Consider the following 17,101-nt stretch of genomic DNA (forward strand, 5'->3'; position numbering starts at 1 on the left):
TCTGATACTGTCAGCTGCATTGTTAGTATTGAGCATTGAACAAGTGTGAAGTAAAAAAGGTTAGCAATACTGGATTCTCAACCAACCTATCATTTATAAGCTGCTTACCTGCTCAAAGAGCTGAATAGCACTTTTTAGTTGAAGTTAGTAACAGGTTTCAGAAACTTTGCCAGCTCTAAGTTGTAATACAGCTCTAAGCTCTAAGTTAGTAACAGGCTATGTACTTTGGTAATTCTTGTGAACAGTCATAGTGGGCTGATTAGGTATTATGTTTCTATTGAAAACTTTGGTTTCACCCTCTGTAAGATTGTCCTAAATTCCTGCATATACAAAGGTTGATGAAGGTGTATACAAAATTGCACAAGTGCTCTTCTGTTGAGAAATCTGTTTGGATTCTGCGGTTGTTTGTTGGTTGTTCATTTTATTTTGTCTTAGAATGGCGTCAGTGCGTTTGTTTGTTCGTTGACAGATTGATTTGCTGTAAATCTGTGATTCCTGAGTGATTTCTCTGTTTCTTCAGTTTTCAGAAAAATGGATGTCAATAATAGAAAGGGAGTTATTTTACTTTGCCTCATGTATCACCTTTGATATATGTCATGTAGATCTGCGGTTGCTTCTTCTGTACCATTGGGCTCTTCATCAGCTCAACTTGCCTGTTATATAAACACGAAGATTGGAATTATTTGTTTTTTTAAAGGCAGGCCTTTGATTTTCTTTGGTTTGTACTTCCTATAGAGACAACCCTTCTCTGAAATTGTTTCCAGGGTAATGTGGATATTGTCTACAGGCAGAATGTGTATAGGAAACCGTAGTATATTAGTACAGGCACCAAGGTCACTTTAAGACTGCTGATGTTGAGCAGAGAAACATCCTGAATCTGAAAATTTAAACCGCTGGTGCTTATATTCTTCTGATGTGGGTTTGATCAAACAGTGGTATCATTGTATCAAGGAGTTGAGAGAGAGCATTGGAATGTGACTCGTCATAAAGGACTTGAGTACATTTAGGTTTGGAAGTCTGTTTATAATATCCATTTTTTTTTTTAGGTAGTTTTCCAGTAAGTTTTTGTGGCATTTTGGATCTTGAATAAAGCTCTTTCTATGTAACAGGTAATTTCCTCAACATTCAGTGGACTTTTATGACAGGTCACAAATTGCGAGGATTGAAGAGGAACTTCTCTAATGAGTGAAGCCAAAAGCATTAAAGTTGCAATGAAGAAATTCATAAATTCTTTCAAAAATGTCAACCAGTTTAGATGCAAAAGTTTGAAGGCTATTAAGACTTGGATTTAATTTCAGAGTTATTCTTCAGATTTCAAGTATCAAAAAGTTTTGGACCAATGGCTTAATGATGGAACATAAGGTATATTTTCGCTGCAATGGCACCAGCTGGTATGTGGACCATATCAGGCATTCCATACGAATAACGCCGTTCGTAACGGTACAGTTAGTATGTTATTAGCTTAAATATTGAATGCACTGGAGCTCTCAAGGACATCGGTAGATGGCGACACACTTCTCTTTAGCATTGTACATTTGGTACATTTTCTTCTGGTGTAGTGGGTTTGCCTATTTTGATGAAAGGTTCAGGTAGATCAGCTACTATACCGTTTACAATTAGTTCTGGATTCCGACCACATTTACTGTGCCTTTTGGCTTCTACTGGCTTGGGCGTTTCTTCTACTCGTCTCCTAAACGAACAAAGAATTGACAGATATGAATGGGTCTTTAGCTTTATACAGCAACCGGAAAGCAAAAATGTTCAATCTCTAATGTTATACCCTTGCATTCTCCGCACATTGTCAGTTCACAAGGAGAATTTAATTGTTGCAACTGGGAATGAGAGCGCTTAAGCTTTATGACAACAAAACTAAGATAACAAACGAAAATTACTGGCTTTTGGGGAAGTTAGTCTCAAGTTAGCGCGTGCAGTCTAAAGTCTCAAACATCTAGCAAAAGCCTTAAATGTTCACCCCTTGTTTATTCACAATTGAAACTATAAATAAATTTATGAATTCTACAACCACGATATCCAATTATACACAAAGATAATTTGATATGTAGGTTTCTAATACGGCAAGACTTGCGTTAATGTGTTATTGGTAATACAACTCTATCTCCAAATAGATGGCTACTATGTGACAGACTTCTATAGAACATATGATTAATGTATTATCATATCAGTTAAATCTCCATTCATTATAGCGAATGGGTTGTTAAGAGTTTGGTCAAGCCTTCCGCTGAGTAGAGTAGAATTGAATGCAAAGCTTAAATATGTTCTGAAATGTACGTATATCAGCCTCATCTTTCGAACATTGCATAATGGTTACTGGTCTTCCTTCCCTTCAGGATTCTCTGCTGGAATTAGGTACATATACCTGAATCGTCATAACCTGTTCAAAACCGTTGCAAAGGGATGTGCGGATTGTTGGCTCGTGTCGTGCCATGGCATATAAACTCAACACAATAATACACGGACATGGGACACTTCCTCTAAGTAGGTTGGAAATATACTCAACATGTATGTATGATAAATGGAGTTAGTTTTTTTTTCTAGCAAATTACTTGCACCAAGTTCGACTGTTATTTCTAAACATATAGTGTACATAATTAACACAGGGACTCTTTAATGCATCCATTATTATAACATCATTATATGTTTGTCGATTATTTAATACTCGCATTAGTACAATATGTTACAGCTTAAGGAATTAAACATTCAATTAGATGCTTCAATTACTTAAATTTAGATGGTATCTAATCATTTGTTGCAGGGCTTTAATTTGGTGGTCCATTCAATCCAATAAATCATGTACTCCGTAGTAAAAGGCATAGTATTGGTGCACTAGAAATCAAGGTACAAAGTGCCAAATCACTGACAATGTGCTTCAATTGATGGTGTTTGCCCCCTAAGATATCATTCACAAGCTAAATACAAGTACTTTTCTTCCTTTATAGTTTGATCAGATAAAAGAGAAGAAAGTTGCTACAAGTTATTGTTAGCATATTCATACTTTTATGTCACTAGTAATAGAATAAGTTTTATTCAAAAGTTGAGAAAGAAAGAAAGAAAAGGATTCAATTCAAAAGCCACACTAGCTGAAAATCAAAAGCCTCATCAACCTAAACTTTTGATGAAGATAAGATTAGGATATAATTTGATCCATCTAATTTAAAGCATGCACATTGAAAATATGGCCTATGATAAGAAATTGTGGATATGTTTTTGGCTTTTTTTTACATCCTAGATGAATAATAACGTCATGCATATAACTCTTGGAAATTTGAAAATAATGTCACAATTTCGTTCTTAAAAGTTGTGTAGTGTTTTATATTATATATTTTTTTCTAGCTTGTAATCATGGAATACCCTTATATTATGAGGGATTTGAACAATCTATTTGTGGTTTTATCTTAGTAATATATGTTTTGCTTTTCATAAAATTAGAAGTAGGATAAAAACGAAAGTGTCACTCAAGAAATAGAGAAGAGGACCACAAGTCCATGAATGACTGTAAGGGTATTGTACTTGGCCTTAATCTTACAAAGCAACGGTGCATCCTAGGAGCCCACCAATGTTGGATACTTTTTTTTGTTGTTGAAGTTTTATTAATCAATCAACAAAGCCATATAAATAGCGTGTTAATTTAGTCTTTTTGCATGTAGGTGTATCGTGTACATGGTCATTTTTTTTTGGAATAGGTGTTCAATCCAAATTAAAGTTACAACTCTTTTTTTTTTTTTAAAAAAAAAAAAAAAGAAAATTGAAGTTACAACATAGAAATGAGTACCAATAAGAATCTAGATTATTAATATTACCTTTTTTTATTTGAAGGAAAGATTATTAATATTACCTGTTATATGCTTCCATGGATAACTTATCTAAATTTATTAGAGCTTATCAAAACTTATTTTAGTTGTAATTTGTACATGGATAACTCTTATTAATTAGAACTTATCTGAACTTAATTCGTACTGAACTCATATGAACTTATTACATCTGAAATAAGTGAAAATAAGGTGAACAAAAGAAACCCTTATTTTAATATTGTTGATTGTATTATTTGTACAGCTAGGGATAAAGATGGTAAAAGTAAACACGTAGGCAAAATGTAGGTCATTTAGGAAGGTAAGGGGTGTTAAAGGAATCAATTGTAAAAGCTTGGAATAAAGTATAAGTACATAGAATAAAAAGGAATACATCAATTAGATTATTTATGGAATAGAAAAAAAATCAAGACTAAAGATGGGAAAAAAATATTTTACTAAGGGTTTGTTTTCTTCAGTTCAGTTCCCAATTTTCTTCTCTCGTAAACAATTCATTTCAGCTCTATTCAGTTCTGTTCAGTCCCAATCAGTTCAGTTCAGTAAATTAGAACAAGACATAAATAGTAATCAATAACTTACTACTTATACAGACACTGGAAACGAGAATGACATATGTTAGTCCTTGGTGTCGTTTTTCCCTCCAAATACCTTTTCCCTAATTAGAATGTGATTTTTCTTTTTAATGTGATTTTTCTTTTTACATCTTTTTGATTGACAACTTATTTAAGACAATAAAACTATATATATTTACGTAATACCTATATTATAATAGAAATTAAAGATTCTTATTAGTAATATAAATATTATTTGCAAATATGTTGTTAAAATATTAATAAATACAATAGTGAAAATTATCGTAAATGACACGAGACCTAATCTAATTTGTTGTTAAACTTGAGTGGCTTTCTAATTAGAAAAAACAAAAAAGAGATATACGGAGTATAGTTTTAGATTCGTCTCTTAAACCTTTTCATGTTGTAATTTTTTTTTGTCTTTAAGAGACAATAACAAATCATAGAAAGAACGTTTAGAGATGGAGTAAGTTGAACTTAAATGACACTGATATGTTTATTTAATTCATTTTTTAGCGGTATATAGCGTACTTGTATATTTGGATTGTTGTATACCACATGAGAATATGTGATAATTGTGGTTCCAAATAATCAAAATTAAAACAATTCCTAAGCTTATCTATCTAGAGATGTTTGATTTTTTTTTTTTTTAATAGCAAAAATATTTTATTAATCAAAAGTCATACGACATCTACAATAGAGATTCGACGTTAACAAATACATAAGATATTGAATCAGATAGAATTTTCCTTCATAAAAACTACGATCGTTGAGTAGATCTTGCACTGCGGAGCATCTCCCGCTTATATCGCTGAAAGTTGGAGAGACAATCTAACGATCCGTTGTAGCCGTGAGGATGTTTTCCTTTTAATTCATCTGTTCGTATTCGAAAACTTGATAACTTTTTCACCAACGAAATAATTTCACGACAATCCATTAGATCTGCTACCATAGATTCAAAACTAAGAAATTTCTCCCGCGAAAAGAGGAGATAAACCTTGTCTTTCTAAGGAGGTCGAAAAACCCTTGTCTTTCGAAGGAGATCGGAAACCCTTTTTTTCGAGGGAGAAAAGTTCCTCCCAAAAGGAGGCATTATTATAAACCTAAAAAAACAATAAAGAAAAAAGGATTGGGGCTTTCCACCGATTAAAATCGATGGAAGCCCCTTTAAAATTTAACAATGGAGGCTAGGGTTTTGGAGAGAGAAAGGAGTTGTTTTTTCTATCTATCACATACTCCCGTTGATTCTCATGTTTGATCTACTTAATTAAATCATCATGCATATGTAATTAAAGTCGCATTTATAGATTCTTCTAAATATAGTTTATTGGGGACATCCCTTAGAAAATGCTTATCAACGACACTTAACGGTTTGATAAAGACAAATGGGAATTTTTAAAAGTCAAGTTAGTTAGGGATTTAGACGATGCATGATGGCTAATTGAAGGATCATAACTTCATAAGATACGAGGATGAAAAAGACCATATAGAATATATTATGTTCTTGTCACTAATAGATAGTAATTCATTTTTATGTTTTTTGAACTAGATAATAATTTAATTTAATGCTTGAATAATGAGACGTGTTTTGCTCTCTGTATAGTGAGATCATGCGAAATTTAAATGAGAGATATAATTAACAACTAACCTTTGTTTCAATATTGTCCAATCTTGTCTCTCTAACACTATCTTTTTGTTTGTAAAAAAAAAAAAACCTTCTTTTTGGCCAAAAAAGGAGCAAAAATTAAGGATAGTTGTACCTAAAAGATAATACAAAGTTTCCTCAAAAAAAAAAAAAAAGATAATACAAAGTATATATATATATATATATATATATATATATATATATATATATATATATATATATATATATATATATATATATATATATGTATAATTTTACAAATTTGATATTACTTATTTAAATTTTATAATGAGCGAAAATTATCATTTTAGCAAAAAAAATACACTTAAAGATATATTTAGGGATGATTTACAAAAATATAGCTTTTAAGAAACTTATTTACGGTTTTGCATTGGAATGAAACTTATTTACGAAAATATAGTCCACGTAGGTTTGGAGATACATTTGGGGGTAATTTTTTTCGAGACAAACCGCTACCTTAAGTATAGATACATTTAATCAATTTATGAAGGGTAAAACCGCTACCTCAAGTAGCGGTTTTAGTACATAAACAGCTACTTGAGGTAGCGGTTTTACTTTGAAAAATAAAATAAAAACTTATCCGAGCCTACGTGGACAGTAATTTCGTAATTAAGTTTCATTCCGACGCAAAAGTGTAAATAAGTTTTAAAATAACCATACTTTCATAAATCATCCTTTATTTAGTTGGGTGCATATATAGTTTGAGAAGGGACAAGTTAAATCGAATGGAGCGTACAATTGTACATGTATGTTATTTTTTATTTATTTGATTGAATGTGGTTGATTCTTTATTAGAGAGTAAACTCACACGAATGTGTCAAAAAAAAAAAAAAAACTCACACAAAAGAGAGAGAGAAAAAAAAAAGTGGGACTAATCTTATCACGTAGTAAAGACTAAATAGTACAATAATGTTTCCCTCAAAAAAAAAAAAAAAAAAAAAAAAAGAGTACTATAACGTATGCTTACAAACATTTACAAAGGCATTGCTCATCTTTAATAAGGATTGACCCTACTTCATAATGTTCATCCTCTTTCACACCAATCCTATCAATTCATACAAAATTTCCACTTTAATTATCTGAAATAATATTCCCAAAAACTTGACCAATCCTATCATTTCACACATATTTTCCACCTTAATTAATTTTCTTTTAAACCTATAAAGTATTTTGTATATCTTTTTAATATAAAAAGTGCACCAAAGATTAGGATATCTCAATATTAAAAACATAAACTTTTGCATAAAAAATATTAAAAATTAAAAATTAAAACATAACTTATTAAAAGAAAAATAAAATAAAATATCTATCGATAAAAGGATCAATATAGTATATGGATAACTTTTTGGGCCTCTTAAGTCTCATGTATAGTTAGCCCAATTACATAAAGTATAAGAAATGACAACAATGTCCCTAAGAAATGAGATGAGGGAGTTACTATTATAAGCAAGCTAAACAACCTTAGCTCTAATCATGCACCGTCATACCAAAATCAACTAGTTTAATTTTATGCAATGCACATGTTACTCTTAATTATAGTAGAAACAAAATTTGGAGATCATACATAAATAAAATTGTAAAAACACTGATGAGAACCAAAAGAAAAAAAAAATATTCACTCTAAGTGCAAGATAGAGATAATACAAGTGCAAATTCTTAATTTAATTTCATTTTAATTTTGAAGAAATTATTGTCATCATCGTTATCAAATAAATTATCGTTACACAATTAATACGGAGTAGCTATTAGTTGATTATAATAGCAAAGTAGGGGAAGGGAAAGGGGTGTTATGATGCTTGCAATAATTTTATTTTTATTTAAATGATAAGTAGGAAATCCACACAGTGAGAGGTAGCATATTGATATGTAAACTTTAATATATAATTTTCTATTTAGATATAAGATCAACACCATCAGTAAAAACATAAATAAATAAAAATAAAATAAAATTACATACTCTTTAAAAAAAAAAAAAGTAAAATTCTATCATTGCATATCAAAGGTGTAGAATAGTGCATCTAATTCTTCTTAGTGGAGGCTTTCTCATTAGTTGAAAATATATAGGATTTAGAACCTAAACATGAAATAACCTAAATAACACAAGATATATTTTACAGAATATTCACAAGATAATATAAATATTATCTAACACACCCCCGCAGTCGAAGCGGGAGGAGGTCGAATGCTGAGACTATCTCTGAAATCGAGGAATAGTTGGCGAGGTAGCCCCTTTGTGAAAATATCCACATACTGATATGAAGACGGAACATGTAAGACCTTGATCTCACCAAGAGCGACCTTATCGCGTATAAAATGAATGTCCATCTCAATGTGTTTGGTACGTTGGTGTTGTACCGGATTAGAAGATAATATAAATATTATCTAACAAAAGGGATTATCTAAAACTATATTGCCCCTAGCAGCCCGGCCTACTAAGGCAATTTTTGTTACTAGCTGGTATAAAAAATAATTGAGTTGCAAGTATCTCAAAACCTATCGTATTTGAACGAACGTAATTTAAGGGTGTGTTTTATTCATCTGATTTTTATTGATATGAACTTATATGAATTAACATGAACTTATCAGAATTTAACTAAATTTATCTGAATTTATCTAAACTTATTAGACTTTATTAAAATTTATTTTAGTTGTAATTTGTATTGGATAACCTTTATTAGAACTTATTAAATCAAAACTGAACCAATATGAACTTATTACACTTGAAATAAGTGAAAATAAGATAAATAGAGTAGATCCAAAATTATTTTAAAATAAAACAAACAAGATGGGGTCTAACTATATATATAAACATTAATATGCAATTAGACAAAGGCAAATTTTTATATGTGGCTGGCCACATGGTGTGGCCTGTCCGTTTCATATAACGGACTCCGTTCTACCAAACGGGTCCGTTATTTTAAATTAAAAAAAAAAGTGTCTTTCTTTTTTTTCATTTTATTACATCAAAAGGTTCTTCTTTCCCAAAGTTTTCTCATTTTCTCTGTTTCCATTTTCTCTCTCCTCAAACTATTCTTCTTCCATTTTCTCTCTCCTCAAATTCTCTCTCCTCTAAATTGTTCTTTTCGTTGATAATGACTAAAATCAAGATAATCTTCCCCAAGGGAAAGAAAGGATCGACATATACGCTGAACTCTCCTACTTTTGATATAAATCAAACCCTAATTTTAGTACTTTTTCGATTTTTCTGTCATCTATGCTCTGCAATTTGAGAGATTTCTTGAGTAGAAATCAAGCAATTTATGAAGAATTACCAGAGAATGAAAAGAAAAAAAAGGCAGATGAAATGGAGGTTGCTAAGAAGATGCTGGAAGAGCTTGCTAATGTAGAAGATACAACAATAGTTACTTTTTTCATTATGTAGGGATTACTTTTAAAAATTACAGTGTACTTGTTTTAGGGGTTACTCGTTGGTTTTATAGGGAGGGGTTACTTGTTGATTTTACAAGGGTTATTTGTAAAGTTTTAGGGGGTTATTACTTGTTACTCGTAGTTTATTAGGAGTTACTTGTTAGTTTTACAGAATTTGTTGTTAAGTTAGAGGGGTTACTTGTTAATTTTTGTTAAATTTCAGGTGTTATTTGTTAGTTTTATAGGGGTTACTTGATATTTTTAGGAGTTACTTGTTAATTTTTGTTAGGGTTACTTGTTTATTTTAGTGGTTACTTGTTAGTTTAACAGGGGTTACTTGTTAATTTTTGTTAGGGTTACTTGTTTATTTTCGAGGTTACTTGTTAATTTTTGTTAGGGTTACTTATTTATTTTAGGGGTTACTTGTTAATTATACAGGGGTTACTTGTTAAATTTTATAGGGGTTACTTGTTAATTTTTGTTAGGGTTACTTGTTAATTTTTGTTAGGGTACTTGTTAATTTTATAGGGGTTACTTGTTAATTATTGTTAGGGTTACTTGTTTATTTTAGGGGTTACTTGTTAATTATTGTTAGGGTTACTTGTTTATTTTAGGGGTTACTTGTTAATTTTTGTTAGGGTTACTTGTTAACTTTCACTAGTAGAAAAACAGTCATTGGCACCGATCAATGGCCACCGGTTTTTTAAAACCGGTGGGAAAAAGAAGGAGAAAATTCGACGGGATTTTGAGGGAAGACTATTTCCACCGGTTCAAACCGAACCGGTAGGGAAAATGTTAATCCCACCGGTTAAAAACCGGTGGCAATAGTAAAAAAATAAAAACAAAAAACGCCCCTCTATTTTCTCTCTCTTTCCTCATTATCTTTCTCTTTCCTCGACCCTCGACCTAGCTTTCTCTATCTTCTTTCTCCTCTCTCCTCAACTAGATCTCCCTCTTCTCTCTCTCTTTCCTCTTCGGCCGTGCCGCCGTCCAATCCACCTCGCCGGCGCACTCTCCTCTCAGCTCTCTGTCTATCTATCCATCCCACCTCGCATTCACTCTCCTCTCAGCTCTCTATTTCTCTCTTTCATTTACCCTCGCACAACCACCAATGCCGCCGCCAATTCGAACCATGCAAGCATCAATTGGCCAACACCACCGTCGCTGCCGTCTTCAATTTGAACCAAATACAACAACAACAAACTTGAATCAATTATCGATTCAAAAATCAGAAATTTGATGTTAGGGTTTCCAGGTTCTTTGGCTTTGCGTTTTGGTCCAATTATTCAGGTTAAATGCCTTGATTTTTTTTGCGTTTTGGGTTTAATTTATTTGGTAAAATAATTGATTGAATTCAGGAAAGAAATATTCATGATTGTGTATGAAGTATGAAATTATCTGTTTTCTGAATGATAATTAAGATAAATGAGGAGTTGTTCCATTGTTCTGTATGAATTTAGTTGGTTAAGGTGGGTTCAGGTTAGGGTTAGGGTAAGTTGAGGTGGTGGATCTGGTGGATTAAGGCGGGACCTGGTGGGTTTAGGGTGGGTTAAGGTGGTGGATCTGGTGGGTTAGGGTGGTCGGTCTGGTGTGTGGGTTTGGGTTAGGGACTTAGGGTGGGTTATGGTGGTCGGACTGGTGTGTGGGTTCGGGTAGGGGTGGGTTGAGGTTGTGTGTTTGGGTTTAGGTGGTGCATGTGGTGGGTTTATGTGGTTGGTTAGGCGTGGTGGCTGTGGGGCTACCAGCGGTCAACTTTAAATTGACTGTAATTTGTTTGGACGATTAGGTTATTTACTTGTTGAAATTGGCTTCGTAAACATCGATTGATTAAGCTATATGAATGTGTCAAATTGACTGTGGGTATATTAATTAATGTCTTCATTTGGTTGATTTTTTTTTATCTATTTTTCCTGTTAATCAAAATCTCCATTCCTTGCCCTGTTCTGCCGCGACCTTGAATATCTAAATCGTGGTATGAATCACATAATTTAGTTTTTTTAGGGATTTAGATAATCAGATTAATTGTATTAATGGGAGAGCATTTGTTTACTTTTTGTTTCAGAGGTATTGTCACATTGTCCTTGAAAAGGGTCCAGAAGCTGAGTTTTTTGAAGAGCTGGGTCCTAAAGCAATGGTTGCTTCTGGTAATTATCCAAGTTTAGCTCTATCTTTCAGCATTTGAATTTATGTACTCCGTATATGTTTATTTCTCAAGCTTCATAGATGCATCATTTTTGCTCAAATTATAGGCTATTTCATATCTTAGTTATATGTACTCCGTATATGTTTCCCCATTTTCCTAACGTCTCTAGCACGTGTTTTCTTAATTATATATATGTAGCCTGTGATTTGGTGTTTCTTCTTGTAATGGTTTTGTGAGTATAGTAGTATCTAATGTGATTTTGTTAATAATTTTGGATATAAATTCATATGATTACGGGGGCTACAACGCACTTGCATGTGAATTGTTTTTTGCACTCCAAGATTTGGGTTTTAACGTTTTAAGTATGGCAGTGAGCCTGTACTATTTGTTTCAATTCTGTCCCCATGCATGCTCCGTGTGAGTATTGCTTTTTGCACTCCAAAATTTTGGTTTGTATGTCTTTGGAGAGAGCCAATTTATCAAGCCGTGCCTATATTTTCATTTTTATAAATTTAAATTATAATCCAACAATTCATTCTATCTCTCTTTTTTCATTTATTCTCTCTAGAATCTTCTCCTGCTAATTATTATTGATGAGAATATCAGAAATAGGTGAAATAATGAATATTGAAGAATCAGAAATTGAAAAGCTTCCAACTGATCTTCTGTCTCATATATTCCTCCTTTTCTCTTCTTTCACTGATTTAGCTCAGTAAGTATTTTTTATTTTTATTGTCACGTCAATTGTGTAATTTAAATTTAAGATACGCACTAGTAACTAGTAACGTGACAATTAAATCCTGGTTGTTGTCGGCAGAGGAATTAATTTCCACTTACGACTTTTGAATATTTTTTATTTTCTAACATGTTTATGTATGTAAATGAAGGGCAAGTTGGTGTGTGTGTAAGAAATGGAGGGAAGGGGTGAAGCAATCAATGGGAAGGAGGCGAAGTTTGAGCTTTTCTGGATGTAAAATGGATGATGCCTCTACTTCTTGCCTTGTTCATCTTGCCTTCTCTCTCAAGGAACTTGACATGTATGACCAGTTTTTAATTTCTTTATTATTTCATGCTTAAAATTCGTATTATTTTATTTATCTAATCCTTTGTTTTGGACAATAATTGAATCTTTCAAACAGAGTTTGATTTTTTTTTTCTTCTTTAAATATATGATATGAATTTTGATGGATATAACCTTCAATCGCAGTTGAAAGGTTTGGAATCTTGAGTCTCGGTCAAGAAACGCTAAGCAACACGAGCTTAAAACCTAAACTAGGCCAAGAATACACAAGCACAAGCTTACGTAAAACTTTATAAATTTCAAATCAATCAATCATACTTTTCGTTAAACACCATCACGTATTTATAAGCTAAATAATTAGCCTAAAAATCGGTAAAACAAATTCTAATCTAACTAGGAAACTAACTCTAACTTGTAAAGATAATATTTTGCAAATATGATCTTTAAAGTTAAGCTTATCTTATACTAACCGAATTAAACTAACAAAAATATCCTAATAAATTCGGTCATCTAATAATAAACTAAAAATAACAATAAAAATAATTATAATAACAATATTGATGCCTTGGAACCGCATCATACTCCCCCTCTTGAAAAAAACTTGTCCCAAGTTTTAGCAAATCATGGAACCAAGATATCATCCAAATTAATCGAACATGAGCTAAAAGAATATGTCTCCATCCAACCACGTCATGCTTATATTTTACACCAATGAATGCACCACAAACTTCAATTGAATGCTCCAAAATTTTAATTGATGACACACCTTTGTCAATGCAATCAATATAATGGAAATAATACGTGAAAATATTTGTATCCCAATTATCACCATAAAAGGAAGTTGTAGAAATTTGACTTTTTGCTACCAATTTAGATAGTTCAAATGTAACCTCCTCGTCAACAAAACTAGACAAAAATACACTTTTGTGCTCCATAATTTCTTTTTCTTCTACTAGTTGTTCATGAGATTGCTCTAAAATTGGATTTGTAAGATTATCACTCGGTAAAGATACAATCTTTTCCTCGTATATAGCCTCAACAATTGGTTGCTCTAGTTTCTCTTTCTCATACGACATATCTTGTACACCACATCTCACGTCACGAATTTGAAAACGAACATCAATTCTATCCAAACATTCATTCATTTTCTTGATTTCCATCATAAATGCTTCAAACCAACTTTTATTTTCTCAATATACTTGTATGTTTTTGTGTTGTTGGGTTTACTCTAAACTCATATGATTGGATGGAGTAACAAAATAAATCTGATTGTTTTATTGTTAAAATTGCATGATCCTTCTTGACTGAGCTTAATATAAAGTTTAGTTTATATAAAGCTAAACTCAATGAATACTGAAAGAAGGCTCTGATCTGCAACAGTGTACTTAGTTTGCTTGAACAATGTTCTAACAGTGTACTTAGTTTGTATAAAGCCAAACCTAATGAATGCATTTGGTTACAGGTCTCAAGAGCTACTTCTTTGCAGCACCTCAACATTGGCGGAACCTTTATCACCGATGAATCTCTATTTGCCATTGGAAACAATTGTCTACATTTGAAGGTTTTTTGTAATATAAACTGGGTTATTGTAAGTATTAAAGTAGTTAATTAAGGATAGTTTTCTGGTAGTATGTTGGTCTGATAAATTTGCATTTGTTCATATCACGCAGACTATAGTGTTACTTTAATTTTTTGGACAAAAATTGTAATATCACATCATTTTTTGTGAAAATATGTAAGTTTATACATATGTTAGTGTTTATTTATCAATTTAAGTGAAAAAAATGCAAAAAAAAAGAAAAAAAAAATTATTTTTTTGGCCATTATTGGCACCGGTTTTGAACAGGAACCAGTGCTAATAACCCTTAAAAAGCGAGAAAGTTATATTGCCACCCCCCAAATGACCACCGGTTCAAAACCGGTGGCATAAGGGGGTTTTGAACCGGTGCCCAAATGGTTTTTTCGCCTAGTGTTTATAGGGGTTACTTGTTAATTTTTGTTAGGGTTACTTGTTTATTTTTTGTTAATTATTGTTAGGGTTACTTGTTTATTTTAGGGGTTACTTGTTAGTTTAACAGGGGTTACTTGTTAATTTTATAGGGGTTACTTGTTAATTTTTGTTAGGGTTACTTGTTTATTTTAGGGGTTACTTGTTAATTTTTGTTAGGGTTACTTGTTTATTTTAGGGGTTACTTGTTAGTTTAACAAGGGTTACCTGTTTATTTTATAGGGGTTACTTGTTAATTTTTGTTAGGGTTACTTGTTTATTTTAGGGATTACTTGTTAATTTTTGTTATGCTTACTTGTTTACTTTAGGGGTTACTTGTTAGTTTAACAGGGGTTACTTGTTAATTTTTGTTAGGGTTACTTGTTAGTTTAACAGGGGTTACTTGTTAATTTTACAGGGGTTAGTTATTAGTTTTACAGGGGTTACATGTTAATTTTACAGGGGTTACTTGTTAATTTCTTCAATTTCATTGTATCTGTTTTCATCTTCCAGATCCAATACCTGATTACTAGTTTGGATTCCAAGATTCATCAAAGAATCTTCAATTTGTTCGATCTCTAATGATTCTTGTGAATCAGGTAATTTTTCGAATTCTTCTGCCATTGTTATTCTTTAATTTCTGGAAGAAAAATTGTGTGAGGTTTCACTCACTTTTCGCATTCGTTCCTCGTAAATGAGTTGTTATGGGTTTTAAGGTTTAGAAATTTGCGCGTGTTTTGTAGAGCCATTTTGTTCAGCGCTTGTTTCCTAATCCCGTTATACGCGCGTCGTTCTCCGTTATTTTGCTGACTTTGAAGCAGGCCACACGGTGTGGCCTGCTGCACCAAAAAGGCGCCGTTAAACAAAATAAAAACAAACCCAATCCAATTTACGGTTCAACATTTTACATTAGGAATTCTCCTCATGAGGAGGGCTTCCTAATGTTCATTTTTTCTTACCTTTTAAAAAAATAATAATAAATAAAAATTAAAGAAGATAAAAATATACATGCTCAAACTCACGTACATATAATTAATAAGAGCATAAATCATCATGACCAATAACTAAAAACATCTTTATTAAGTGATGCAGTAACTAAGCATTTAATGGACATTCTTTTACTTCTAATTAATCGCCCTATATTGTTGCCTTATTGCTATTTTACCAAGACTCCGAGAGTATGTAAGTACGGAGTTGTACTATCAAGTATATATTATGTAATATGTACATATGAAGTCTAATTAGTTTTCATATATTTCTTGCCGATGATAGATATTAAAATCAATTACTTCAGATAGATTTATTGAAAACTTCATTTATTTTCGTCATCAGTAATTCAAATGTAATACTCAATTTAACTAATTAATACTTAGTACATAATAATACTACGTACATTATAAATCCTAAATCAAGCATTCAACTAGTCAATCCATTTATACTCATCAAAACAAAGGTGCTTAGGAAAAAAAATCAACTATAACACTTTACTCTTTGTACTTCTGCATGCTTACATGAATTATCAAGGTTTTATCATTTATGTAGGAAATAATCAGGGAAAAAGTGACTCAATAGTCAGTGCTATATTACATCACATGAAAAGTATACTTAGGGCCTATTCACATGTACTGAACTGAGCTGAACTGAACCGAACTGATTGGAGCTAATTAGCTTAACTGAACTGAACTAAGCTTAGCTGAAATGAATATTTTATGAGAGAGGAAAATTAGAAGCTAAACTGAACTGATTGGAGTTGAATTGAACTAAACTGAACTGAACTGAAATTAATTAAATGTGAACAGACCCTTATACAAAAAATTAAATACTGATGAGTAAATCTTGTATATGTATAAGATGGTCTTAAGTGTAAGACTACTTTTATATAAGACATCTTATATATATTTACCCATTTTTATTAGTTTTTGAGTTTTTTTTTTTTTTTTTTTTTTTTTTTTTTGCAACTATTTAACTTTTAAGAGGTTTTGTACATACCTATTTTCATCAATTAACTTTTTACTAATTATTTGTTTAATTATTTTTTTGTTTTTTGTTTTATCTAACTAATTAATTGATTATTCATTATTGTCTTGACCTAAGAATTAAGAAAACCATTATTAACTTCCTCTATTTTTTTTTATTGCAATACTTTTGTATTTCAAGTTTGACGATGCATAAATCATAATCAGAGAGAGAAAGAGTATAATATTTGATATGACTATATCTCCCTTTTAAGTATAAATGACGAAATGCAATGAATTAAGAATAAAAAAATGGAGAATATGACTATATGAGTAATATACATTGTAAAAATCTTGCAAGTAAGAAAATAATAGGGTTTTTCTACATGGTACCCCTGAGTTATTGGGTTTTCTACATTGTACCCTTCTAAATCCTAAGTTCTACAAGGTGCTCTTGAGTTTTTGGGTTTTTCTACATGGTGCCCTTGAGTTGTAAATTAAATGACTCTAACTTAATTTTACTCAAACCGAAACCATCTAAATGATCTATTTACCACTTCT

At 31.6% G+C, this 17,101-nt stretch overlaps 1 long non-coding RNA gene across 3 annotated transcripts; it reads left to right on the forward strand.

Moving 5' to 3' along the window:
- The first annotated feature begins 10,021 nt into the window (after positions 1 to 10,021).
- LOC110692756 lies at positions 10,022 to 14,368 on the forward strand. 3 transcript variants are annotated; one of them, XR_002505527.1, is made up of 4 exons: positions 10,022 to 10,724; positions 11,497 to 11,578; positions 12,465 to 12,614; positions 14,061 to 14,368. It is a non-coding gene; the product is annotated as an uncharacterized LOC110692756 (long non-coding RNA). The 3 variants fall into 3 exon arrangements; XR_002505526.1 differs by lacking the exon at positions 14,061 to 14,368 and having other exon boundaries at positions 12,465 to 12,766; XR_002505528.1 differs by lacking the exons at positions 10,022 to 10,724; positions 14,061 to 14,368 and adding an exon at positions 10,741 to 11,406 and having other exon boundaries at positions 12,465 to 12,766.
- The last annotated feature ends 2,733 nt before the right edge of the window (positions 14,369 to 17,101 follow it).

This window comes from Chenopodium quinoa, unplaced genomic scaffold (assembly GCF_001683475.1).
Source record: "Chenopodium quinoa cultivar QQ74 unplaced genomic scaffold, ASM168347v1, whole genome shotgun sequence".
Classification (NCBI taxonomy): Eukaryota; Viridiplantae; Streptophyta; class Magnoliopsida; order Caryophyllales; family Amaranthaceae; genus Chenopodium; species Chenopodium quinoa.